The 25,795-nt window shown below is 50.0% G+C and overlaps 1 long non-coding RNA gene across 1 annotated transcript in view; it reads left to right on the top strand.

Annotated features, from left to right (window-relative positions):
• The window catches only part of LOC116580313, a 114,708-nt gene that overhangs the window by 52,815 nt on the left and 36,098 nt on the right, over positions 1-25,795 (top strand). Inside the window, exon 4 of the long non-coding RNA XR_004281598.1 lies at positions 6,911-7,066. This is a non-coding gene — a long non-coding RNA (uncharacterized LOC116580313). The remainder of the gene's footprint in view (positions 1-6,910; positions 7,067-25,795) is intronic.

Genomic DNA, 25,795 nt, shown 5'->3' with positions numbered 1-25,795 from the left:
TGGGGCTCGATCCCAGGACCCCGGGATCACGACCTGAGCCGAAGGCCGAGGCTTTAACCCACTGAGCCACCCAGGCGCCCCCAATTTGTTATAGTTTTAAATTATTTTTGTGATTGGAATAAAACCCAAAGGAATTGTAAAAAAGTATCCCTTCACACTGGCTGGCCTGTAGTCACCTCTCCTACGTGCTGTTAATCCCCCTAACACACACACTCTGGCCCTTACTGGCCCGGGGGGCTCATCTGTCTTCTGTTGATTCCTGCTGGGCCTCCTGTGGATAACAGGGGTTCTTCTTTCATGAGGTGGTAGAGACAGTCACGGGCACTGGGGAGGGCAGCACGCTCCCTGCGACCCCCAGCGTGTAGAAGTGGCTCATAAGCATGAACTGCCTTCTGCCATCCCATGGAGTTTCACTCACTGACTCTCCCACTTACCTTCTTCCACCCCAAGGCCTTGGCTTGAGTTCATCAGAGAATAGTTTCTGAAACAAGGCCAGGGGTGAGACCCGCAGGAAGAGCCTGCCCTGCTCTGCTATCTTGTGGAAACCTGGGCTCAGGAGGTTAAGTGACTTGCCTAAAGTCACATGGCTTCCCCATGGTAGAGATGGCCTCTGCATGGGACTCCAAAGGTCCACATGCTTTTTTTGCCCTGGGTTGCCCGGTGGGGACATGTTTGCCTTCTCCAGAGGACTGCTAGAGGCACAACTGCCTTTCGTTAAGAGGAAGGAGTGATCTGTCAGAGCCCACTGTGTGTAGGGCTCCCTCCTTCTGGTCCTGAGAAAGGAAGGGGCCGGCCTGGAGAAGCACGCCCACATTTATGGGGACTCAGGGACTCCCACACTGAGCTGGTTTTTCTCGGGCCACCCCCCTCCCCAGGCCAGCCTCCCCACAAAGAGGTCTTTGTTGGCCATCTCATGCCTGAGAGCCAGCAGATCTGGGCTTACAGTCCTGCTCTCATTTGTTGTAGGCCTTGAATTACTCAGCTGCAGAATGGGGCGGGTGGGATGTGCCCGTGAGAGGCATGAGAATTCGGTGAGCTAGCAGTCCCGTTCCTGCCCCTTGTGGGGCCCCGCACTCTGCGGCAAGCTGGTTGGATGATCGGCACATCTGAACTGGTTTGAGTCAACAAAGGGGCTTTCCTCCTGGGTCTGGGCTACTGGCCACTGGCTATACATGCCAGGGCTCCATCGCTTGGCATTAAGATAAAAAGGGAGTGTTTCAGACTATGGCCTCAAAGTCAGCATAGTTGTCTTTTGACTTTCCTGTGTATCCCTAAATATATGTGGGAGTGGGGTAGTGGAAAGATTGACAGCATGGGCTTAGCACGTTAGGGTCCTGGTCCTGGGTTTAAGTCCTGGATCTACCCTGTACCAGCTGACCTTGGGCCAGTCCCTTGAACTCATGAACCTCCATTTCTTTACCTATAAATTCAGGCTGATGGTGACATCTGTCTCGTGGGCATTATTAAATAATGGATACAGAGCACTTAGCCCAGTGCCTGGTGTATGGTAAATACCAATAAATGTCCGCGTCTTGTAATGTTTTATCATTGTCATTTTTTCTACTCTCATGGCTTGGTAGTCCGTCCTTCATGCTGTGCACCAAATATTTGCTCTTTGCCTCTGGGTACATTGTAGAACTGTGCTTTTGACCCCTTAAAATTAGGCAGGGCCTCTGATTTGCTTGGGGCCAATGAAATATAAGGGAAGATGAGTATATCACGCTGGCAGAAGTTTTAGGGGCTACCTTTGCTTCTCCTGCCACAGGAGCAGTGATGAGCGGAAACCCTGCCCTGAACATAATAGTCCAGGTGACAGACTGTGGGGACAAGCTACTGAGTGGGGGGTCCACCTGGCTTCTCCTGATGGACACGTGTGGGCCGGCCCTGGTATGACGGGACTGTGGGTGGTCAGTGGCCTTCTGCACGGTCACGTGGAAGGAGAAGACAGGGCTGAGGAGTTCCTGCCGTCCCTGCCACAGGAGTATCGGAGTGACGGAAGCAAGCAGGCCCGGCACCCTCCTCCCTCCAACGGGAAGGCTCGGGATGTGTGGGAGGCCGCATGGCATGGGGACCAGACTGCGGCTGTGCCTCGCCTCTTAGGAACCGGTCGGTCCTCTGCCTGCACTGCCCCCTCTGTTTCTCTGCAGTGAGTGTGGGCTGTTGGTACGTCTTGCAGTGTAGACTTCCAAGTGACTCCTGAGGATCTGTGCTCATGAGGCTTTGGACAGTTGAAAACCCACGTCCTCCCGGGCCAGCTAATGTGTGACTCACACTCATTTCTCTTCAGGTAAAGATGACAAATAGAAAGCCAAGCCCGCACGATTTCCATGGCGAGCGGCAAGATACAAATGCCACAGCTCAGAGATGGAGCCTCAGTGTTGAAAGGGACCCTGAGAAAAGGAGATCGGGGGCTGAGATGGGCAGCAGGTCAAGCCCCCTCTGGGAGATGATGCCGGGACTTTGCGGGCAGATGGCCTGGGTTCAAAACGTGCTCTTGGCCCTTGGCAGCTGTGTGATCCCCACGGGGAAGGGGGATTGTTCTGGGTCGACAGAAGTGCAGTTGGCTTTGTGCCCGAGATGTGTGCGTGCCTCTGCTGGGGCTTACGTGGGGGCACTCAGGATGCCCCCCGCCCCGCCATCTGAATGCCTTAGCTTGTGCTCCCTAAAATAGATTAGCACCAATACCAAGAGCCATCTTTTCTTTGTTTCACAGCAGAAAGAAAATCAAACTGAGCTCAGGGAAACACTCACTGAGCTCTTCTTCCATGCTGGAGAGCTGGCTAAAGGCTGCTGCTGGCGGTAACTCTTAAGGCTTAGGCACCCTCAGGAGAGCGTGAAGCTGGCAGTCAGGGAGCCGGCTGGGAAGTTCGCCTCCCGTTCTCTGGGACTTGGGCTCTGCATGTAAAGCAGGGAGAGGCCAACGGTGTCTTCCCTGACACCCTGAAAGGGGGTGCATGCAAGCTATTCGCAAACAACAGAGCTCTGTACAAGCGTGAGGAGTTTGAATTAGTCTTGAGTCCGATGCTCTCCACTTGGAGGTTATCCCTGGTTGTGTCTACGTGTCCCCATGAGAGTTTACTGGGCTGTTCCAGGGGATGACTTGGTCAGAGAAATTCTGTTGGAATTAGCTTCTGTCAGGGGGCCTGGGAGGCTCTTCACGCACATTTCCTTGGAAGAGAGGGGGCTGTTGGTTCCATCCATCGTGCGTTCTTCACCAAGGGCCAGCCCCCATGTTCCTGTCCTCAGGAAGGAGTGGAACTATATCCTGCTTGAAGAAATGCTAAGCATCTGGCCCGGCGGCCACGTGCCAGAGGACTGGCTTTGGCAGAGGCGCAGAGGGAGGCCGGCTACATGTGTTCTCATCTCCAGGAGGGGAGGATGTGCAAGTGGTTGGATACCAGTGAACCTCAGGGGGTCCCTTGAGAATTGGGAAAGTCTTATTTTTAAAATATCACTGACTTCTATGATTTCCGAGCCCAGATGTCCCTAACTGAGCTTCTTGATTGTTTCTTCCTTGAGCTTTTTAATTTTTGAAAATAAAATCATTGTGGTCTCAGCTTCAAAGGTGACCTGATTAGAGCTACCAACCACAAGCTTCCTGGCAGGGTAGGGGCGGCTTTCTCCCTTTGCATTCAGAGCTCTCGGGAGCGGTGTCATGGGTGTGCTGGTTTTCTCTCCAGGAAGGTGGGAAGACAGCAAGCTTGACTTACGGATGAAAACCCCAGAAGTCAGTTACCATTGTACAAAACTGTAATAGAGGCCTACGTGGAGTTAGGCAGGGTGCGAGGCAATGCGGGAGCAGAGTTATTGCTGTGGATGATCCCCGAAGAGATGGGGAAGGAGGCAGACACACAGGTGATTGTGTGGGAGTGTCGAGCTTATGTCCCTGAATCTGTTTGGGCTGTGGCTGGCAAAGGAGAGGTATTTGAGCAGATCGATCAAAACAGTTTGGAGCTCTGAGAGGAGTAAAAAGGGCTCGTGGACATTTCAGCAGACGGAGCAGTGTGGTTTAACGGCTGACAGGCCTGAACTTGGTAAGAAGTTCCATTGTGTAGAGCAAATGCTGGTGGCCAAGGGGTGTGTATGAGATTGGGAAAGGCCTGAAACACCAGGGATGAGGCCGACAGGGTCAAGTCCGGGTTTTAGAAAGATCTTCTGATTAAACACCCCTTCTGTGGGAAGTCACTATCTCCGGCTGGCCCTTTCCACCTTCTGCTCTGACCCATAAAGAAGTCCTTTCTGAGAGCGAGCTGGTTCCTGTTGTTGACCTTGGAGGTTCCTGAAGGACAGTCCTATGCCATACTTGGTCCTTTCATCCTTGTTTTTGTCCTTGAGAGAGCAATGCACATTTGGTTTGGGGGTGGGTATGGTGACTTCCTTACCATGACCATTCCAAAGCTTTGGCCACAACCTCTGGAACTTTCTGCCAATGACCCAGATTGTTCTACTACAGGGAACACTGTCTGAATTCATCTCTGCAGTTTGCCTGGTGGCTAAAAGCTTGAGGTTTGGGGTCTGTAGTCCTGATGCTGAATCCTATTTCAGTGACTTTGTCGCTTCCTAACCTTGAACAGGTATTTTCTTCTCCAAATTCAGCTCCCCAGCTGGCCACTGGGGGTTACTATAGATGCAGATAACACACCCCTTTCCCTCCACACTGGTTAAGAGGTCTCTTTCTTCCCAGATGGTCGAGAGGGAGTTTTGGAAGATCCTTGGGCAGCACTGTCATGGAGAAGCTCCAGAGCCCCGGGCCCCTTTTTAATCCCCTTGCAATCCGAGGAAACAGTCCACTATTTTCTGATGACAACGGGTTGCTCCTATTTCTGTATGTGTATATGGCATGTGCCGTTCTGTTTTTTTTTTGGTTTAGGTACGTGTGCAACACACATTTTGTAGGCCGCATGGGTCTGTCTTTAGATAAAATATTTTGACAGTGCATTTCCGTCTTGCTTCTTGCGCCTATCTCTTGGAGGTCCTAGGACTTGTTCTCCCTGAGCCTTAAGCTCTGTGAGCCTATAAATCCTGAGTGTCCCCAGGGGTCAGCCTGGCTAGCTGCAGGCCTGACCAGAATGTGGGGCAACCCAGCATCAGAGAAGGCCAGTTCCCTGGGCATTACGCAGCTCACATACCTTCTGTCACGGACTGGGAGATGGGGGCCTGGAGAGCAGGATGGGGAGACTTGTCTAAAGTCACAGGGCACATTGGTGGCAGAGGTGGGTGGACATCTCCCCTTCCTCGGCCCCTTTTCCTGCTCTCAGCTGGGGCCCCGAGTGTTGCTGGCCGGGTTCATTGGGACCACACTCATTCATTCTGTAGGCCTGCCTCTCCTCCCGTAGGTGCCCAGCTGCTGTCGCTGGCCCGCTTCAAACCTGATTTTATTCATAGCCAGGCTGCCCAATTTACAAACACCCAGAATTCAATCCACAGGCATCTCTAAACTCCTTCTCCTGCCCAGCTCCTGGCTGAGGGGGGGTGGGGTTGTGCCCTGGAAACACTCAGGAATCCCCCCAAGACCAGTGGACTCCGGCAGCTGTGGGTGTGGGGACCTGGAATTACAACCTCCCCTTGCTCCTGGCCCCTCACCAGGCCTGCAGAGAGCATTAGTGTGGGAGGCAGTTTCATGATTTTCTCAAGGGTGAACTGTTGTCCAGTGTAACACATAACAAACCGTCACAATTGTTTCAGTAGCTTGAAATAATTCAAATTTATTCTCATTTCTGGAAGTCAGAAATTCAAAGAGAGTCTTAAGGGGCTAAATCAAAGTGCTGGCCAGTTCCTTCTAGAGGCTCCAGGAAAGTCCATTTCCCTGCCTCTGCTGCTTCTGGAGGCCGCTGTACTCTGACTCGTGGGCCCTTTCTTCATCTTTCAAGACAGAGATTTGGTATCTTCTTTCTCTGAATCTGCTTCTGTTGTCACACGCTCTTTCTTCTGTTGCAGATGTCTCTCTGCTTCTCTAAGGACATTTCAGATTACATTAAGGATTCACCAGATAGTCCAGAATAATCTCTGCCTCGAGACTCTTAATTACATCACGTGTAAGGTACTGTTCACAGGTGCCTGAGAGTAGACATCCTTGGAGGCCATTCGTCTACCACGGTCAATTCACGCCACATCCATTTGACAGACTTGGAACTTGAGGCCTGGAAAGTTTGACTAGTACAGCAAATTGAGGTCTGACGCCTTCTCCCTAATCCTAGAATTGGGGTTTTGAGGTCCTTCTGGGACCTGTGGGCTGGTCTTTGAAAGTGACTAATCGGACAGCTTTCTCGTATTGGTCGGTTGTTTCTGGGGGCTGGGGGTCCCGTCACTGTTCCTTCGAAATTTCGGACGAACTCTCCCTGTTTTCCTCGTCACTAAGCGGGAACGAGTAATGCCCACCCACTGACCCTGCAGGGTTTTCGGGAAGGTTGCCGCAGTGAGAATGAAGGCTTCTAGCGCACCTCTCAGACCATCAGGTACGACAGCCGTCCTTCTTCCCTCCCTTTCTTCCATCTGTCCGTGGTGGACCGACCTGGGCCTCTCCCCAGATCCCCTTTCGGAGGGGCAGGTGCAGCCACCTTCCTGCTGCTGGGAGCTTTGGAGGCTGATGACTCACGGCTGCCCCTTCCCTGCAGAATTGCTCTCCGTGAGACGGCCTGTGTCCGTGCAACTGTCCCGGCTGTCCGCTCCCTTGACCGACGAAGGGGAGCGTGCGCGGCGGGTCTTCTGCCAACTGGGACCAACTTTTGGTGCAGTTTGTGCTCCAGAGCTTCCCCAGGGGTGAGGCTCGTCTCTGCTTGAGGTCACATCCTTCGTAGCCCCTCCCCTGCCCCGTGCAGCTCTCCTCACTGACTCCCCGTGCCACGGTCCTGCCACAGGCTCTGCCTCTAGGGGATCAACCCCAGTCACTCTCCCTTTTGCCTTCTGTGAGGAAGCCCGGAGAGCATCATTCCAGGGAAACGAGTTCTGGAGACTGGCCCCCCAGTGTGAGATGAAGAAGCGGCCCCAAACTCTGGACTGAAGAGAGCTCATGGGCGTTGGCATTTCGAAGGCTTATCGGTGCCCTTCTGTCTAATTGAATATCAAGGTACAGTTAGACTTCACCTTCCTCCTTTATTACTAGGTCTGTAAATCTTATAAAAACAACCTTTAATGGTAGAAAAATGCCAGGCAAGTGAGTTCTCTCGTCTTAGTTTAGTTTCTGCCGCCCACATGAAGTATCTATTTCAATCTTCGTAGCCACCTGTGAGATACGTAGTGTCTTATCCCCCTTTTGGTTACCAACTTGGTCAGAGGCTGAGGCCTCCTGGGTTTCTGTCTCCAGCCTGGACCTCTCCATTAATCAGCTGGCTTTGGTGTCTGTTAATTCTAATCACAGAACCCCTGGATTCATACCGTAGACTGGCGGGCTTGAACATCCACAGTTTACTCCCCCTGGACTGGGACCAGGGGGCCAGCATGGTCAGTTTGTGGTGAAGGTTGTCTTCCTGGCTTGCAGATGGCGACCTCCTCACTGTGGCCTCCCATAGCGGGGTTCGGGGGAGTGAGGAGTATGAGGTCTTTAACAGAGACATTTGGAGGGGATACAACTCAGTCTTCCTGACTAAGGGAGCATTAAGTAATCATACTGGAGCTCAACCTGGCATGGGGGTTCTGGTAGATCTTGTAGATCATACCTCGAGTTTATCCCCAACAGAAGGTGAGTGAGCTGGGATATTTATCTCCCAAGTCCTGACAGTCGAGGGGTGAGGGCTGCTACCAGGAGGTACGGAGTCCCCAGGCGTCTGGTGCCTGTGTTAGCTGAGCACATGCCGGTGATCGGGAAGGGCCTCATGCTCGGTTGCAGGTGCTTGTGGTTGAAGCCTGCCTGGGTCTGCGTGCCCGGGTGTGAGGGAGTGGGAGGGAGAGCCGACGAGGTCTGCTAGTGGGCCTGAGGGCGGAACCCTGAGCATGCCAGCTCTCTAATCGGAGCCTAGGAGAGGTTCCTCATAACTTCCAGGGGCCAGTCTCCTAAGGAGGTGTGGATGCAGAAACCCCCGTGGAGTGAGCTGCTAAGAGAAGGTTAGGAGCAGACCCCGTGGGAGGAAACCTCCTGGGTGAAGGAAGTTGAGTGTGGGGGGTCAGGAAAGAGGGTTCTTGTTTCCAGATCGGAGACCCAGGAGTGGGCTTTTGTGCTGACAGGATCTCTCAGGGCGTGAGGGGGAGGCGGCGGGTGCAGGAGGCATGGTCCAGGGAGGGAGGACCGGACGTGTGAAAAATTAAAGACTGATCAGAGGCTCGAGTCCAGACACACTGGAGTGACTGCTCTGTGATATATTGAGAGCCTCTTCTGAACTGGGAGACGAGGGGAGAAGGGAAGGAGGAACCAGCTCAACGAGATGGTAAGGGTCGATGCTGGAGCTCGGTTTGATGCTTTTTGTTTTTCAGGAGAATATAGGCAAGGTCAGGTGTACATGCATGTGGGGGGCATTGGTATCGTCACCCCATTTCTTCTATGTTTTTGAGTTGAGTGAGCAAGAATAATTTATTTCCACTTACGCAGAAACACTTCTCATAGCTATCAAGATGATGGTCTTTTCTTTCATTGAAAATAAATAACATACTGAAAGCTCACACACACTTAATGACTTTTTCATGGTCTTGAAATTACTTACTGGTTTCTCTTGTCAGCATTGTGTATACCAAATGCAAAATACACTAGTATTTTTGAAGGGCAATTTGGAATCAATAGTAGAATCAATAATGCACGTAGATTTTTGACCCAACAATCTCGTGAACTTTGGTAACTTTCATGTTTGAAAGGCAAAAGGAGAAGATGTCAAAGAGAGATGAAAATATAGAAGGGAAGGACTTCTCAGGTGTTCAGAAGTGATAAATGGACAAACAGCTCGCATTTATTGAGCACTTACTATAATCCAGGCTGTCGGTGAATGTTTTCCAGTCATTTAGTTCCACAGCGCTGTGAAGGGTATGACACCACTACCCTGGCTTTGCAAAGGAGGAGTAGGAAGCACAGTAAGGTATTACGTAATTTCCTACAAGTTAGAGGACCAGTTAGTGACGGAATGAGGAGAAGTAAGTTCTCCAAGTTCATTGCCTCCATGGAGCTTTCCTTAGCCTTTTCATCTGACTCTCAACTCTGTATAATCTCTTCCTTTAAAAAAATATCTCCCCACTCTGAAGCTTTACCGAGACACAACTGACATGTTATACTGTGTAAGTTTACAGTGTACAAAATGATCTGGCATATTTATATGTTGGGAAGTAATCACCACAGTAGGGTTAGGTAATGCCTCCATCACCTTATATAAGTACTGTTTCTTCTTGTGATGAAAACATTGAAGAGCTACAGTCTTAGAAACTTTCAAGTGCATGATTCAGTGTTGCTCGCTATAATTGTCACACTATACACTAGATCCCCAGAACTTACTTGTCTTCTAACTGGAAGTTTGTTCCCTTGGACCAGCATCTCCCCTCTTCCCCTGCTCTGTAGCCCCGGGAAACCATCATTCTACTCTGTTTCTATGAATTTGCCTTTTTCAGATTCTACACATAAGTGAGAACATACAATATTTCTCCTTCTCTGTCTGACTCATTTCCTCTTCGCCGCATTTCTTTGGTCCCGGTGGGCCACCAAAGCTCAAATCTGGAGACCCGCATGATGCCAAGAACTTAGGTGCAGTTGGTATATTTGGTATATTTCTTTGCAAGTTTCATGACAAATAAAAAAAATAAAAATAAAGTCTCACTTCCCACTAACAGATAATAACATGTTAATGGAGCTGATCACCAAATTATGATGATGAAAGGGAGAATTCTATACTTTCGGAAGTGATTTATAATGATAAACATTACTTTTTCTCTCCCTTTCAGTCTTACCAGAAAACAAACAAACAAACAACAACAACAACAAGACACAGGACGAGTCTTGGGTGTCATGTAATGTTCTTCCCTGACTGCTCTGCTGAGGTTTTCAAAACTGGCATTCGGAACAAGTGTATTAATTTGAATTTGAAGTCCTTTTGTACTAAAATGATGGGATGCAGGAACATATAAAATTACATGTGTTTGTTGTCTTTGATGTAAGATGGATACTCAGGCGGTCCGACATGACAAGAGATAACTGTTTTCCTGACAGGAAATAAAGATGCCTAAACACTGAGAGTTAACATTGGGAGTTGTAGTTAGATGCTTTGACACTACATTTGGAGCATGATAATAACTTCTCAGAGTTCCTGACTTACCAACCTCCGCCTGCCGTCCAATGTACTTCCATATAGTTTATGGTTTTAATATTATTCTGCGGGTTTGTCCAAATCCTATTACAATGAACTTCCTCCCAGAGAAGACCCCGCTGAGTAATGAAGAACAATGTTTGCATTAAACTTAAGGTTAGATTCTGGGGGCTGAAACCGGGTACTTAGACCTCTCGCATTTCTTTAAGTGAGGATGTAGAGAAGCTAATTAATTTGGTCAAGGAAAGCACTTTGTAACATTGCAAATTCTGTACTTATGTTAGGGGAGGAATTTAAATTCTGTGGACTCTTCTCTGGAACACCAGAGACTTTAGTCCAGTGGGGGTCTTGAAGTGGCTATCCATAACCACACGTGTGAATGTCCCGTCCACAGTTGCTAACGTTTCCCATCGTACACATGGGGCCAAGTTCTTCAAGAGTTCCCAGGAGTTCTGCAGTTTGTTTAGGGTGCCAGATCCCAGGATACTGAATTGAGATCAGGAGGTACACACCCACACAAACCCCCATGTAGGACAGCATGTGCTTCGGTCAGAACGACCTAGTGGCCAAGAGCAGGGGGGGTTCATGCCCCGGGCCTAACACTCCCGTGTGTGTGACATTCCTCTGTAGATAGAGGCACTTTCCTTCTCTGGAAAAGAAAAAAAAATCAAGGAGGAAGATGGGAATATCCCCAAGGTTCTTCTCAGCTCAGGTGGGCTAGGATGCTGCCACCCCAGGTCTGATCTCTGTTCCTTCTGGCAGTCTGCTGTAGCTTCTGGGGCCTTCGGGTGGCGGGTGAGTCACCATGGCAAATGCATTCCCATACTGCCCAGGCAAGGCACGGGGACTCGGGGGATAAAGGGGAATGATAGCCCTGCTGGGTTTTTAATTACCGTGGCTGGTTCAGGTTGGAGAGAGGGCTTTTCCTTTAAACACAAGGTACTTGCGGACAAAAAAAACATGCAGGTCAGTCTGTGGGCAGATCTGATCATTGGCTAAATATGCAGGGCACTGAGGAGGTGGCTGAAGGAGAGGACATCCTTCTCAAAGGCCACTGCTCTCTTGAGTCGCATCATGGTATTGTTATATTAATATGGAGCAAGTAGTTTTGAAGAAATTATTAAAAATTAGCGATGGGTTCTGAAACGCAAGATGACAGATTGGTGCCCAGGGTGCTGGGGGAAAGAATAATTTACAGCCTTCAAGTGAAATCTCAGGTTGTTTGTTCTTCATTTCTAGAAGCAGAACACAACATTAGCAGCATGTGCTGGTAAATTAACCTTTTGTTAATTTTGGAAGCTGCTGCCAGCCCCTCCCCCTCCCTCTCTCAGCTTCAGCAATGAAGCTGACTCAAAGGGGGGGGACCACATTGTCCCAGTGTATGTGCTCACCACAGGGCCCCCAGTAGTGCAATACTGCCTTTTTATTGCCTTCTGGACTGGAAGCCCCCTGAGGGCAGGGACCGTGCTGGTTTCGTATTTCTGGTGCCTGGCACAAAGTATGTGCTCAATAAAGATTTGTAGTATGCACAATTCATGGGAGCAAGTCAGTAGCTGAGTAGCGGCACCAGCAGGAATGCGATTTTCCTACAGGTCCTGTTACATGGAGGGAATTCGGGAGCAGGGGTGTCTTTCCCTTGGCCATCGCAGAATCCACTCTCCCATTAGGCCATCTTCAAGGCTTAATGGAGAGCCCACTGCAGGGGAGGAGCCACCTCGCCCAGCCTGGCCACAGCCTCTCACAGGAAGGCAGGGAGTGTCTGTGGCTCTGTGTTGGGATGCGAAATAACTAGTATTTCTGTGCTCATATTCTCATGTGGACATTATTCAGCTTTTACTAATTGGCTTTACAATTTTCTCAGTAGTTAATATTCATCTGTCAAAGATGGAAGCATAAATAAATAACTTCAGTTCGAGCACACCTTCTTATTAGACCATACATCATGTTAGAAAGTTCGCATTCTTTAACCAGGAAGATGAAATTAGAAACATCTTGAAGAAGCCTTCTTGTTATCAATCATGTCATCTTGAACATGTTTCGAAGCTTGCTGCTGGCATCAAGAATAGATGTTTTATTCAAAAGAATGTATTTAAAGAAAATGACAGCGCTTTTCGATTTCAGTTTTTTAAAAACAGGAAATCTTTCAAGCCCTCCTGACTCAAGCATTCTAGTGCCTTGGCAGATACGTGCCTTGGCTCTGGCCTTTTCTGGATGGGCCCATAAGGGTGTAGAATTTCCTGACCCTCTAGAAAGGGTGTGGGGCAGAAAGACAAACTTATGGTTCAGCTGAATGTTCTGGGTCCTGTGTGGCTTTGACAAAGGCACTTACCTAGTCTGGGTTTTGGTCTATTCTTTTATGGAGTGAAAAGGTTGTATGAAGTTAATGTTTTAGCTCAGGCTGCTATGACAAATGACCACAGACTTGTTGACTTAAATAGCAAACATTGATTGCTCACCATTCTAGAGGCTGGAAGTCCAAAATCAAGGTGCTGGCGGATCCAGTATCTGGAGAGAACACTTGTCTTGGTTTGCAGATAGCTGCCATCTTGTTGTGTCCTCAAGAGGTGGAGAGCAGAGTACAAGATCCGTGTCCCCTCCTCTTTTTAGAAGAGCATTACTCTCATCATGCTGGTCATACCCTCATGACCTCAGCTGGCCCTTCTTACCTCCCAAAGGGCCCCCACCTCCAAATATCACTGGGGTTAGGATTTTTCTGCTCCTGGCTCACAGCCTGCTCCTTCCAGTATGAAGAGCAGATGGCTAGACATCCTCCAGTGCCCTCCAGCTCTGACCTGCTTGACCTCAGGAGAGACAGGATGAAGGGTTCACCCGGCTCTGTATCCAACCCCCTCCTCCTAAGAGGGCTCAGGATCTCTCCCCAACCCCAGCCACACCTACATGAAGTTCCACAACACAGTGTGGGCAGTTAGGGAGTCCCTGAACTCCCTAACTGATAGGATCTTTGCCTCAGCTTTATCCTGCTGCCTGTTATGACCTTGGGTAAGTCACTTTCCTTCCTTGGCCTCACTTTCTCCAACCAAAAACAAGGCAGTTGTCAGACAGGCTGATTTCCAAGAGCCAAGTTTTACTCATCATCCTTGGGGTTACCAGATAGCGAAGGCCCGGATATATTTCCACAAAACAAATGGAATCTGATCTGTTTCCTCAAAGCCCAGATCCTGTGGGTCAGTGTGTTCCTTACAGGAGAGATAGTTTGGAATCTGTCAAAGGGAACCAGCAAATGCAGGGACTCAGGCCATCACATTTAGGCCCCTGGTCAGCAACAGAGTTCGTTCTAGGGCCAAGAGTGCTCAAAGCTTTTTCCCTCTCCGATGGTCCCAGAGGACCAATAGCAGCATCTAAACCCCACTGAACGGGCATTCAACATCAAACATAGTCTAGTGTGACTTCCTTATTTGACAGCTGAGAAAATAGAGACTCTGAAAGAGGGAATCCCTGGCCTAAGATCACATCCCAGGTGGTGGCAGTTGTGGGTCCAGAGCCCAGGGCCCCGCCGCTCACCACCATGGCCACCCCCGCCCCGGCCCAGCCTGCAATGCTCAACTTGCTTCTCCTTTAAAAGCATGAACACAACTCCTCAAAGTGCGCAACTTAATTTCGAATTCCTTCCCTTCTTTACGCTTAAATATAAAGTCATAGTTTGTAAAAATGCATAAACACCGAACCTACACTCAGCCGTATGCTGCCAGCCACACCCATCTGCTGCCCCAAATTTCCAGCAAGACTGGCTGTCAAACACTCATCACGGACAGTTTGCCAAACACTTCGCAGCCGGATCGCTCGGAAAATTAACAGTGTTAACTATGTCTGCGATATCTCCTATGAATCAAATGTCAACGTGTGACCTGTTTCCCTCCCTGCCCCCGAAAGCCGGGAAACATTAGGTTGCATGCGTGAAGGCCATGGCCAGAACGGGAATGAGGACAGAGTCCAGGGCTAAGAGCCCACACAGTCCTGCAGGATGGATGCTCCTGGAAGCAAGAGGCAGGAGGATCTGAAGCGCCGAAATAACAGACAGGGGACCTCAGCGGAGGGAGAAGCACGTCCTGCAGGCAGATCATGGGCGTCTGGACCAGGCTCTGGAAGAGGCACGTGCAGAACTGGACTCAGGGCCCCAGAGTGAGGACGCACAGTGCCTGTTCGAGGAGCAGAGGACATGAGTGGCAGTAGGGTAGGAGAGGCTGGTTGGAGTCCAACCTCAAAGACCTTGAATATGGCCTGAGGGCTGAAGCCCTCACGGGAGAAGCGACCAAGCTTCCCTAAGAGCGGTGGTTGAAGAGGGAAAATACAGACTGTGGAGAAGAGACCGTCTGAGGCTCCAATCTTGGGTATTCTGTTTACCAGCTGGTGACCTTTGGCAGTCACTCAACCAGTCCTCTCTAGGATGGGGCGCTTGTAGGTCACACATCACTCTTTCCGGCCGTGAGAGCCACGGAGTGCTGTGCATGTGCTCAGCTTCCCAGAATGTGTGTCGCCGAGGTTCAGAAGGACAATCCGGGGTCAGGACAGTTATTATCCTGGTTCACAGGTGAGACACTGGGCCCAGATAGGGACCTCCCCTTTACGCCGCTGAACTTGAGTGAGCTTCCCACTTACGTGGTGATGTCAGGTGTCGCACGCAGCCCGATATTAGCACATGCGCTTGTCACAGTCTGGGGAGGGGCCGGACACGAGCTCAGCAGCATTTCACAGAAGCTGACATATGTGCTCTTTGCAGTGGCCCTATGAGGTTGGCGTATTGCTGTCATATTATGGGGTGGGGAAGGCTGTCACTGTTCTTACCAGCCCACGTCAGGAGTGCCAGGTTGAGTTGATTTATCTTCACTATGTCCCATGCACAGAGGTGCCGGTTTCCTGGCATGGGGTGGAGTCAGGTCTTGCTGTCTCTGAAGGCTGCCTGGGCCACCAGGCCTGTGCCACCAGGCTGCCAGCCCCTGGCCCCGTAGCGAAGCTCCTGTTCTTCACCAAGGCTCTGCAATAAAAACACCGCCTCCTCCTTTATTCACGGTGTCCAGGAATTCCCAAACCTAGACCTTTGTTCAGTAAACAAGCTGACTTCAAACAGTTTGAATCCTGCTGTTACAACTGTAGTTTTGTAAAAGAAAAGGGAAGAGAAGCTCTTCCGAGAGCGTAGATGGGCTGGCACAGTCCTGGGAGTGTCATTGGGCTGGGGTAGCTTCGACTCATCTGTCGGGTTGCCTTGCCACTTTCTTGTGTTTTTCTTGGGGCAAGTGCTCTTCTGAGGTCGTAAGGGGTCCTGGTCTCCATGGGGTACCCCAGGCCCTGTAGCATCCACCCCACTTTCCTGCACCCTCCTGCCTTCTCTGCTTCTGTAACTCAGGATCCGGCCTGCCCGCCATGGATATTGACCTTTCCCTGCTTGTCAGAAAGGGTCGTGTTGTCTCCGTAGGGACACCTTCAAGGAAGGAAGGCTATCGGCTGCCCCCAGGGTCAGGCCTGGGTGTTAGGATTCCCTCAAGCTGTAAGTACAAAAAATGGGTGAGCTCCTTGGGTCTTCCTTAAATTAAAACTCCCAGTGGGTCTGGCTTTCAGCAACAGGGTCTGCCCATGCTATCCAATAGGTAACTGTGTGTGGTCTGTCCCAAGGTGATTTCATTACCATAGAGGCTTTGTGTGGGCTGGGGCCTCCTTGCACCCACCCCTGATGTTGTGGCTTTGCTAACAGTGACAAGGAGAACGGTAGCTGCTGGTAGTCACAAGGGCCTGCGCCGAGTGCCAAGCACTTTGCAGACACCTTGGGTTTTATTTCTCCCCACAGTCCTCTGCAGTAGTTTACTTTTATCCCCATTTTATAGGGGAGGAAACTGAGGCCCAGGAGACTGCAGAAGGTGGTCCTCATAGGTGGCAGAGACATTTTCTCACCTGGGTGTGGTTATCTCGAAGGCCCGGTCCTTTCGTCTCTCAGGAGTGCAGGCGTAGAAAGTTATTTTGTAAATTCAGTTGTAGCACGCTCCTGGAAGAGCCTGTTAGTTCCAGTCTGCTTTCTGGAGGCCCTGCTGGGAGAGCTCATGAGTCCATCTGGGCAGCACTCTTCTTGAAATGTTCTCAGTTCCAAACGTAAGACTGAAAACACCCGCCCACTTGGGGCATTTTTTTTTTTTTAAAGGAAGAAACTGTGAAGTATGCCAAGTTTTAGAACTACAAGGGGCCTTAATGACAGTGTCTCCCCAGCTTTTATACATGAGAAACCCGAAGCCAAGGAGGGAGGGAGCAAATGGCTCCAGGTCCTGGAACAAGTGAGGGCGGATCTACGCACCCACCGTTTACTCATCTCGGGGCGGGGGTGGCTGAGGGACGAAATGCTTGTGACATACTTGGTCCAGTGCTTGGTATATGCAGGTAAGCCGTATCTGGGGAGAGGTGATGAGGCCTCCCCCCGTCAGGGCGGTGGGGATGGAGTGAGAGGGGAAGGACCCCAGAAGTAAACGCAGTGGGAACTCGTAACAGGCTACGAGGGGCAACTGTCAGAAGTGGACGGCTTCTGGGGTAGTCCGTTTCAATCCCTTTGAAATGGGTTTCAAAATATGAATAAGGATTTACGCAATGGACAGGGCAGAGGGAGGCCTTCTGGGGGGAAGGAAGAGCCATGCGAAGGCATGGGGTTCAGTAGAGCAGGATGTACTGGGACCTGCACCTGCTATCTTCTGGACTCGAGATACCCAGACGCAGACAAGGGGAGCACAGACAAGAAGAAAACAGGCATCTCAGTAGCATTATCAACCATAAAGACAGTAGGGAGAGAAAATGGTAATCCATCCTCGAAACGAAGTTTGAGAGGCATTTTAACACCTTTGTTCACTGACATCTCACGAGCTCCATGCAGAGGCTCCGAGTTCATGAAATTGAGGCAGCTGGCTGCCCTCCTCACATGCCTTTTCCCCGTGTGACCTGAATTGTGGGCCTGGTGGCTTCCTGGAGAACAGGGAAGCCACTAGAACCTCTGTTTTCCCTCTGAGCTGCACCTACGGTGGCTGTCATGTGCCGCTGGGTCAGAACCGGAGACGGTGGGAGTGGGAGGACCCATCATCAGAGCTGCGAGAGTGGTTCCCGTCATTCTTTCATTCCTCTCCCCAAATTACGTTGTACTCAAACTTTACAAACATGTTCATTTCTGACCAGATCACAGCAGCATGCAAAATGCCATTTATTTTGGAATGCTAAACCAAGGTCTGCTTTCTTCTGTTATGTTTTGGGACTTTTATATGTTCCATTTCCAGAACTGATCCCAGGTCTTGAGGTCGTGGATCTGGGAGTTTTCTCCTGCAAAGGGTATCTGTGTAGACATGCACATGTGGCTCAACTGCTCAGAAGAAGAGCAGAGTGGGTACCTGGAACCAGCCATGCCTGAAGCCTCCCTACTTATCAGGCATGTCTGACTCACAGCCCCTTTGTCCCTGATGGGGGTGCTCTAGATAAGCAGGTCTGAGCACACCAGTCCTTTCTGGTGAGCTCACCATCATACTCTTCCCCACCATACAGCACTCTGTGGGCACATCAGAAACCCTGGGGGCTTCATCTGGAACCCTACAACCACAAAGTTTGTCCCTGTATGATCTAAGGGGGGCATTGAATGATGTGTTTTTTTCCATGTTGTCCTGAAATTGCCTAGGTGAAAAATTCATCTCCAGACGTCCACCCCCGGGGTGGTCTGGACAGTATCTAGGGCCTTCATTCTTCCTACAAACTTGGGGGCTCAGAGAGGTTCAGGAACATGCCCAAAGTCACACAGTTGCTGAGGGTTGGAGCAGGGCCAAGAATCAGGACAGTCTGGCTGCAAAGGTGGTAGGTGAACTCAGTTCTGGAACAACCACTCTCCCCAGCATGTGGCTATGGGCCGTCTACACTGTATCAGTTAGAGTCAGTTCAAGGACTGTTCTCCTCAATCCCTGTGAGCTGGAGAAAGAGTGAGGGGCTGCCCTGCAAAGGCAAGGGATGTGAGCACCAGGGGGAGACAGGGGAAAAGACCCACAGTGGGGAGGGATCCCAACATGCAGGCTTCCGAAGGAAACTAATGACTCAGGCTTGCTAGACTGGAGGGGGGAGGGGGTAGGGAAACATGTGAATATTTGAAGACCCCATGAAAAGGCATTGACTGGTTCCCCGTGTTCCTGATAGGTAGCACTAAATTCAGTTTCGATCTGAGGATGGACCTTGTTTGGGATGCCCAAGTGTGCAGGATGTGATTCAGTGGGTAGTGAGCGCTCCGTCTTGGAAGCCTTCTATCAAAACAGAAACTACCTGCCACTTCAGCGAGAATTTCAGTATTCACTAAGTGTCCTGGGGGTGGGCAGCGGTGACAGCCTTTTAAGCCTTAAAACTGAGCCAAAGTTTTAATTAATTTCCCAAAGATTCCAGAAAACATTAGAGACAGACATAAAGTTTCATGGGACAAGATGTTCTTTCCAGTACTATTTATCATATTAAACATTAGAAACAACCCAAATGTCCCCAAATTGGGTATTGGAGAGGTAAAAAATATGGTACCACTGTATAATGCAATATTCATTTGTCATGCAGATGAGGTTTAAAAACAGCATTTAAGTCACGAGAAAAAAACTCACCACATGAGTAATGTGAGTGAATGATGAGTGAATGAGGAGGAATGCAACGTTGTACAAATGTGTGTATGCAGGAAGGCATAAATATGCACACATACACGCAAGTTGACTTAGGAAAAGGAAAAAGCGTAGTGGATAGACTGGAGCAAGATGTAAGCCGCGACCGGGGTCCAGTGGTGAGCTAACCAGGGCCGCCTCCTGTGCGCTGTGCCCCAGAGCTTCTTACCAAGGGCCTGCATCGCTTTTAAAATCAAAGCACAGGTTATTAAAATGCTATTTTGGAAGATTAGAATGACATGGGGAAAGACAATAACGTGGTAAATGACAAATGCAGAATGCAAGAATGTGCGTAGATTATGACCCTAATTATGCATGTAAATGTAGTTATCTATTCCCTGTTTGTTTCATGCGAAGTATTGCCAACAGCATAGGTGAATACACCCGCGTACACCCTCCCTCTCTCCCCCGGGGGAGGCTTAAAGCAAGGGTCTGAAGCCACTGATGATTGTCCCTGGGCAGTCGGATTTGGGTAATTTGATTTCTTGACTTTATTTCTTCAGGGTTTTCCAAGTTTTTGTTTTGTTTTGTTTTGTTTTTAATATGTATAGAATGATGAGGGAAGCCCTAGAAAGGCCAGAACAATCCCCGGAGCTTATTAGGAACCCAAGGATTGTTAGTTCCCCTTCCTGCTGTTCAGAACCTTCTTAATCTCACTGAGAGGGTCAGACAGCCCAAAACCTTCAGTCGGAGCAAAGGGGAGGCCTGCTGGGCTGTGTGCTCTGCAGGGGGTTAGTCCTGAGCCCAGGCCACCTGGCCCCCCTTTCTCTAAGATAGGATAACAGGCATAGTCCTCAAATTCGGTGGGGGTTCCTGCCAGGCATGACCCTAAGCACTATGCGGCTGTCACTGTGGAAAATGGCTCAGGAAATCCTAGGTCTCTTCAAGATGCCTTGTTAAACACATCCAGCCAGACTCAGCAGCTGAAACCAAACTTTATAATCCCTAGAATCTCAGCGAAAGTAAACAGGGGGTGATGACACCCCCGGAGTGCACATCAGGTTTACTCATACTTTTATAAAGAGGTAATTTGCAAAAGTGCAGTTAATCCCACCGTGCTTTATAATTTAAATGTCGCTGGAAATGATTGCTGACATACAACTGATTAACAGCGGCCCTTAGTGCCAAATAAATCAGCATCTAACCCAGAGTATGTATGAAGATGGAAGGAGATAAAAAGAACCTTCTCCCCCACCCCACCCCCCGTTATTTTGATAGAATGCCCAACTTTTCCCAGAGGATTGGGAATTTGGCTAAAAGCTATTTTCTCACAAGAAAAAGACACATAAATGATAAATTGTCAAAACCCAAGTGTGATTTTTCCTTACGGAGAAATCGAATTACGCCCTCTTCCTTTGATATGCTTGGGAGGACCTGTCCATCACTCTGCCCAAACTTGGGGCAAGGGGGTGGTGAGGGGAGGCCACCCCTGTCTCCCCACATCCTAGAAAGATAAGCCACCAGTTCCCTCCTTCCCAAGGCATAATACATTTATGCTTTTGCCTTTGATTCTGCGAGCAACACGGTTTCCTTCCAATAAATTCCTTTTTTTTTTTTTAAAGTTAGTGTTTGTTTTTGTTTGACACCCCCTCCCCCCAAAAAAAGTCCTGATGTAAGTGTGTTGAAGGAAAACAATTCTCAGGTGTTGAAGTTTTAAGAGTTGTTTTAAAAATACACACAAAAATCAAGTAGTTGAAAGGACTTCCTTCTCTGGCATTTCTACTAAAAATAAATGCGATATTTTCCAGGAAAACATGTCCGAGTTCGTGGTGGCGAGGGGATCTCTCCTGGGTCAGCCGTCCTCTAGGTGTGAGGGATCTTTCTGCTGTCTTTAGCGAAGATGGTTCGGTGTCATACTTCATCCTGATCTGAAGACCTGGGGCTCAATGGCAAGTGTGGGCCCTCCGTGGGTATTGTCACTGTCTTACTGAGGGTTTCTTCTTTGGCTTCTTACTAACCAGCCTCCCTGACCCCGGGGGCTGCCTATTCCTGCCGCTGACTTCTCCCTCAAGGCCCAGGTTGCAAGGGCAGAAGCAGGGCACAGGGTGACCCAGGGCTCTTACCTGGGAGAGGCTGACCTCTGACCTGCAGGAAACTGCCCTCTGAGCGGCCCTCCGGCAGGGTCACCTTTCCTACCCTTCGCTCAATCCCTGGCTCTTCCCATCAAAAAATCTTGCTCTCTTCCTTTCAAATGCATTTTTAAAGGTTGTAGTCCTTCAAACAGAGGTCCTGTCTCTCCAGAAACTCAATTTCAGCTTTGCTAAATTGACAGCAGTGCCTCAGCGGTGGGAAAGGAGTGTCTCTTAAAACAAAAGGAATAATTACGTCATGCATTGTGTTTACACCAGCATGTATCGGAAGTGGGGCTTGCATTTCTTTTGCTGTAATCCCCGGGTTTTTTGTCTGGGCGTCTCCTCTGGAGACAAGGGCCTTCAAGTGGGTCACAGAGGTGCACCCCTGTACCTAGAGGTCCTATTATCTAGGATGGTGGTTTGCCAACTTTGTTCTTTTTTAAAGCAGCAGAAGCTTTCTTTTCAAATGATCTATATAACATAGATCCTGCCCAAGGAAAAACCAGGGCACACTTAACACTGATTTCCAGTGGTTTAAAGTTAGCTGACCTAGATATTTGCATATCTTTAAGTAATATTCTAATCATTTATTACTTTGACAAGAGGAGGTCAAAGGTGGATACCTTTGTGCACTTGTGTCTGCCTTACTACAGCTCTCGACTTCACAGGTCAAGGTGGCACGGTTGGCTGTGACTCGGGTGAGCATGCCTGTTCAAAGCAGACCTGTGGACATCACAAGAAGGACCAGAAGGCAGGCTTTTCCATCTCCCTGTTTTGAGTGTAACCACATTTCCCAGAAGTTCTGGCAGGGTGATAATCCTGTCCAGGCTGGATGGAGCGCTTGCTGGGGACTAGATCCTGTGCTAAGGGTCACACACCTGTTGTCTCATTCAGTGCCCATGGCAAGTCCTAGGATGTAGGTACTATTTTGCTGATAAGCAAAGTCAAGTTCAGAGAGGTAAATTAACTCACACGTGATCGCTCAGTAAGTAAAAGACACCCCTGGGATCTGTACCCTGGGGATGAGACTCCAGAGCCCATCACCTGGAGCAGCTTTGCAAACTGTAATCTCTGTAGCTGTAGCCACTCCTGTTTCCCCTTCCCGCTGCCTGCGCTTGCGGGTCACCTCGTTCCGCCCCAGTCTTCCCTGCTCTTCTCCCTTGCCTGGAGACAGCCGGCTTCATGTCTTCACCTCACGAAGAGCCCCCAGGGCTGCCGACACCCATTCTTCCTGTTACTCAAATGCAACCATCACTAGAGCCTGATCCTGGCATCTACAGGAAAGGTAAGATGGAAAGCGAATGCCCCCAGACTTGCAAGGAATGTGCAGAGAAAATGGTTGGTGAAGTGTGATTTGAAACTCTAAACTCCTCCTGGGCTGGAAGCTGGCTCCTGCTCCTGGTAGCTGCTGGCTCCAGCCCCTTGACTGTGTCACCGGTGCCTGTCAGAGGAGGAGCTCTCCTTTTAAGGAGAACTGAGCTGGCAGATTTTCTTCCCCAGCTTCTTGCAGGCTTCTGCCCACATCGGCTCAAGATGGAAGCCATGTTGGCAAATATTTTGCCCAAACCCTAACGCATCCAGAATAATCTGTTTGGCCGCCAAGCCTCTTCTCCTGTGGCACACCATTGCTTCCATCTTGCTCCTCTCAGTCTGGTCCGATGGAAGAGATAGCAGGAAACCTGCTCTCCTGTCCCTTCTTTTACCTCCAGTCCTAACGTGGAGAAGGCAGGGTGGAGCCCGCTTAGGGGTTCAGTGACAAGACTAGGTCTGGAGATGAGGCTGGGGGGTGGTGGGCATCCTGGCAGGGTCTTACCAGGGTAAGGAGGACCGGCGGCCCTTGGGTCCGGGCAGCAGGAGAAGAGACAGTGATTTTGTGGAACGTGAAGTCTGGGGTGACTGCCAGAGGTCTTCAGTTTACTGGCCATGCCTGCTGGTTCTCAGTACCTTCTACCTCGTTGTTCTGTCCTTGAGGTTTCTGATCACTCTGAGTCGCACCATGCCTCTGCTCAGACAGCATTGGGCTTACCCCACGCTTCCAGCACAGGCCGCCCTGCCTCTTCAGCTAAGACTCGTGCTCTTTCCTGGACTCCCCCTCTTTCTAGCTCAACAGCATGGGCCATGAAGCCCCTTGATGGTGGGGGCTGGGCACCAAGCTTTTGGGACACTCCACCCAGCAGCTCTGGAGATCCTGGACCTCTTATTTCCCTCCTCTCTCTGCTCAGTTTTCTGTCTGATTCACCCATGACCTCCCGGGACACTTCCAGTTTGTCATCTTAGACTGGCCCAGGGAGAAGATGTCTGCTTGATAAAATGCCAGGGTTTCCATTAGCTTCGAGTGTGACTCTTGTGCACTCTTTCTTTGGTGGGTTTTCTCCCCTCCATGCTCTGCTGATCCCCAGCCAAGAAAATCTCCCCAAGATCCTGGTTGTACGCTCTTGTTCATGTCTGAGTCCCACTCAGTGCGTGCGATGATGCTTCTTTGGTGACCTGTCTACACCTGCAGGGGGCCTGGCCTCCATAATCGAAGATGGCGTACTCAATCAGCACATGAATCTTTCTAAATTAGCTGATTCATTTTGTTGAATACACATGACTCATCCATCTAGAAGATCCTCACATTGTAAATTCTTGTATGTCTAAAAGAAAGTTATATTCTTCCCTCTTCCACCACAGTGCCTTTACTGCCATGGGCCGGCCGTTGTCTTGCATACAGGTGGCATTGACATAGAGAGGACCTAAGTAGAAATGGAGGGAGGGACATGTGAACCCAGGATTTAGAGCTTCACCAGAACAGAAACCTCAATGCCTCACTCTATGAAAGCTGAAACAGAGTCTTTACTTATAGGAGGAACTCAGTAAATGATCATAGGAAAGGAAGAAAGAAACCATCCGTGCTATTCGCTCTTCCCCAGGAAACCTGTGCCTAGTGTCTCTTCCTGAGTTTCCAACCGGGGTATGGTGGATTTCTGGTGGTCTGGTGGGTTTATGGTCTGTGAGCGGATCTTTCCCCCAAGTGTTCTGAAATGGAGAAGACTCTATTCAGAGTCAGAAACCCTGAATTCTAGTCCTAGACCATTTAGAGGTTTTCCTAATCTTGCACTAGTCCATGAAGCCCATTGAGACTTGAATTTTCTATCTAAAGAATGGATTACATAGTGGTAGAATTTCTGAACTTGGACATTGTCTACGAGCCCTCCTAGGGGTGGTGAGAAGCTAGCCCGTCTACCTGTCAGGGACATTACGGGGATCATCAAGGATGGTGAATGTGACAGTTACCCTAAAGTCTTTGTCATCACCGCTGCTCTCTGGCCGATGCTCTGTGACCCCTCCAGCAGGTGATGGGGTGGGTGTGGCTTCCAGGGACTTGCACTCTGGCTGGACGGAGGCCGACCTCAACTCTCCACTGATTTCCCACCATCCAGAGCAAGGCTGACTTGGGAGTTCTGCTCTGCATCTGCTTTAGACCATTAGATCACGAGCCTAGGAGTCCAGCCTTGGCCCCTGGTTCTCCTTGCCTGGCTGGGCCCGAGCAAGGCTACGTCTAAATTCTCCTTCCTCAGGTTTTATTCCACAGGAATATCTTGATCCAAAAGAGAGAAGGGATGGACCCTCCTTCCGACCCCCACCCGATGTTTTTCTCCCAGTTTCCTGCCCCCAACCCCAGACTCGAGCCCTGTAGTGGTCTGTCAGTCCTCTGTACTTCCAGGCAACTGAGCTTAAACAAATAACGGATTTTGTCTTTTTAATAACCAGAGAGAAGAAATCTCACACAAAGGGAGTGATAGTTGTCAAAATCCATGCCAAGGGTCAGAAATGTAGTTGAATGTTTTGTGCACATAACTCTATAATTTGTAGATTCGTGTGTGTAGGGAGTGGAGCCTGGACCATCAGCGTACAAACAGTCTGTCTAAACGAGACATTCCAGGAAAGCGAGGCACATTAAGCTTTCTCTTCCCATATCCCGAACGGAAAAAACAATTCCTCCAGCAACCACATGAATGTTTTATTGCAACGGGGCTATATGGCGTCTGACGGTCATGCACTGATTCTGGGGCTTAGCACCAGAATCTGGGTAATGGTCGGGAGGGCCCGCCCTCTGGGGCAGGAAGGAAGGCATCCCAGTTCAGGTCCGATCGTTAAAGCAGACGGCTCAGCCATTCAACGCGGCAGTTGCGTTCAGGTGCAGCTGTAGCTGAGAATTCTCTCTCAGAGCCGGTGCTCAGGACAGCACTGAGGAGGCCCCAGGTATGACCAGGACTCAGGCGTCTGTCCTTGTCCTGGCTAGGTGCAGTGAGTAAACTGCGGCTCGGCTCGGGTTGGGTGCGTGGCTCCCCGTTTCCCCCAGCTGCTCTCGGGTGGGGTTTTGCGCTCTGCCCGCCGTCTGCAAGTGCAGGGCTCCCTCAGGGACTCCGGGAAGTCAGCTGATCTCTGTAGCAGCTCCTTGCTTCCTGGATGCTCAAGACTAGACCCACAGGGCCCTTTGCATACTCAAAGGAGACCCCACTCAGAGTTCAGCGAGGCCTGTACTCCCCCTTCCTTCTTGGGCACTGCTTTCCGCTCCCCCAGCTGGCCAGCAGCCTCTGGGCCTGACACTTTCTTCCTCTGTTTACAGACGCCGTTCACTTCCCATGCAACTCAATGACCTGAGCTGCGAAAATTTGATAAGACAACGTAATTGTCAGCTTTCCTGTCTGCTCAGATGAGCTGGGTTTCTCCGTAAGGTGAGCCGAAGTGTGAGCCGAGCCCCTTGATCAGGGGACTAGAACAGTGCAGCTAGACGAGGGAGTCCCGGCAGAGGCCCCCAGACCTACTTCTCTGCACCCCCTTTCAGATGGCGCCCCTTTTGCCGACT

This window comes from Mustela erminea, chromosome 19 (genome assembly GCF_009829155.1).
Source record: "Mustela erminea isolate mMusErm1 chromosome 19, mMusErm1.Pri, whole genome shotgun sequence".
Taxonomy (NCBI): domain Eukaryota; kingdom Metazoa; phylum Chordata; class Mammalia; order Carnivora; family Mustelidae; genus Mustela; species Mustela erminea.
The sequence above is the reverse complement of the archived record's forward strand: the minus strand, read 5'-3'. Positions and strand labels throughout refer to the sequence as shown.